Source organism: Mus caroli, chromosome 8 (assembly GCF_900094665.2).
Source record: "Mus caroli chromosome 8, CAROLI_EIJ_v1.1, whole genome shotgun sequence".
NCBI lineage: Eukaryota > Metazoa > Chordata > Mammalia > Rodentia > Muridae > Mus > Mus caroli.
Window position 1 is genome coordinate 63,126,704 of NC_034577.1, and position 1,820 is coordinate 63,128,523.

Consider the following 1,820-nt stretch of genomic DNA (forward strand, 5'->3'; position numbering starts at 1 on the left):
TGGTGGAGCCTTTAGTCTCAGTACTCACTGGGTGGTGGTGAAAGCCGCCTTAAGTCTCAGTACTCAGGAGGCAGAGGCAGGCCAGTCTCCACATAGTGAGTTTCAGGACAGCTAAGAACAAGCAGGACAGCTACGAACAAGCACCCGCCCCGCAAATACCGAAAACAAGCAAACCAGCTGAGTATTGTTGACTGTTCCTGTGGGTCATTTGCATGTAACTGCCTCACTTAGTACCAGCTGGATATGAACAGCAGGTGTGAGGGGCTCAGCAATCAACCAGTACAGACGTGATGGTGTAGAAATAAAGAGGAGTTGGGAGGAAGAGGAAGGAGGACCTGACCTGAGGGAATGCTGTCACAGAAGCCAGCGCTGAAGGTGGGATGGCGTTGTCTGACTGGCTTGTTAGGGAGAAAGGAAAGGCACAGGATTGGTGCCAACTGGAGGGGGCGTGGTCCAGGGCTCCCTCAGGGGACTCAAGGAGCTGCAGGAGGCTGGCGGTGGCTTTTGGGACTGAAAAAGCTCAGCCTGGTACATGGGGGACTCTGGAGCTGTTGTGGGGGTGCAGAAGAGTTGTTGGGAGGAACGGAGAAGTCTGTGGTAGCTGTCAGAGCTGTGACAGCGGCTCACAAAGCTCAACGGGGCTAAGCTTGGTGCCCCACATCTGCCAGACCATGGTTGTGAGTTGGAGGTGGGAATATTCTAAGTTCCAGGGGAGCCTCCTTTTTTTTTTTTTTTTTTAGAATTAATATAAATGCTTTATTTAACAGTTGCAGATCATTCCGTGGGCTAAGTAGTGGATATCCAGAACCCCACCAGCTGCAAGATCAACGCAACCTTTGAGCTTCTCTTTCTGACTCCAATAGGGTGAGCACGTCACCCTCTCGAACGGGGCCTTTGACATTTCGGATGATAGAGCGGCTGGTGTCATCCATAAATTCCACTCGCACCTGCGTGCACTGTCCCTGTGAACTGGTCCTGCCCAGCACTTTGGTTACCCTAGCCAGCTTGATGGGTGCACGCGACTCGTGTCCATGATGGCGGTGATCTGGCGGACAGGGGAGCCTCCTTTATGTCTACCTAAAAAGGACTGGCTGGGGGCATGGTTCAGAGGAAGAGTGGCAGCCTAGATTCACCCAGGGAGGGGCTGGGGTTGTGTCTCAAGGGAAGTGTGACAGGCTAGGATCCCACCGAGAGAGGCTGGGGCTGGGGCCTGGCCTATCAGTGATAATTTTGGAATTTGGGTTTCTTGAAAAACGCAGAAACATAAGAACGTGTTTTTATTTTAACCCCAGGTGTGCAGGTACCGGGGCTCCTCTGCACTGGCTGCAGCAGTTGGCTGTGAGTTGTGTCATGCTCTAGCGGAGATGTGGTTTTGCTAGCTAATACTATGATAGATATAGGATAGGTGGTTGTTTGTTGTTCAAGGGAGTGGATTGCAGTTTGTTGGTTTATACTCGAAGAAACAAAAGGAAAGAAATTAGATTCAGGGATCTCTCTCCCCTTTATCCTTCTTTCTCTCCTATGTAGTGATAGAGGGTGAAACTGGGCTATAAAGGGTGGGAAAAAGAACCCACAAAGTTGCAAAGACCAGCTACAACTCAGGGATAGGGTGCCAGCCTAGACTCCCCCAGGGAAAGTGCTGGAATGTGGTTAGGGGTGGCTGGTCATGTGGAGCCCCAGGACTGGCTGCAGAGGCAGAGAGGGATGTCTGGCTAAACAGCTTGGGAGTGTTGCAGAATAGAAAGTCTGACTGCCTCAAGGGCTCACAGCTTCCTCCTTCCCCTCCCCCCATCCCTGTCTCCACAGGGACCAGACAGCTG

At 51.9% G+C, this 1,820-nt stretch overlaps 1 pseudogene; it reads right to left on the reverse strand.

Moving 5' to 3' along the window:
* Positions 1 to 742: 742 nt before the first annotated feature.
* On the reverse strand, positions 743 to 1,033 carry LOC110300779 (annotated as a pseudogene).
* Positions 1,034 to 1,820: the final 787 nt, after the last annotated feature.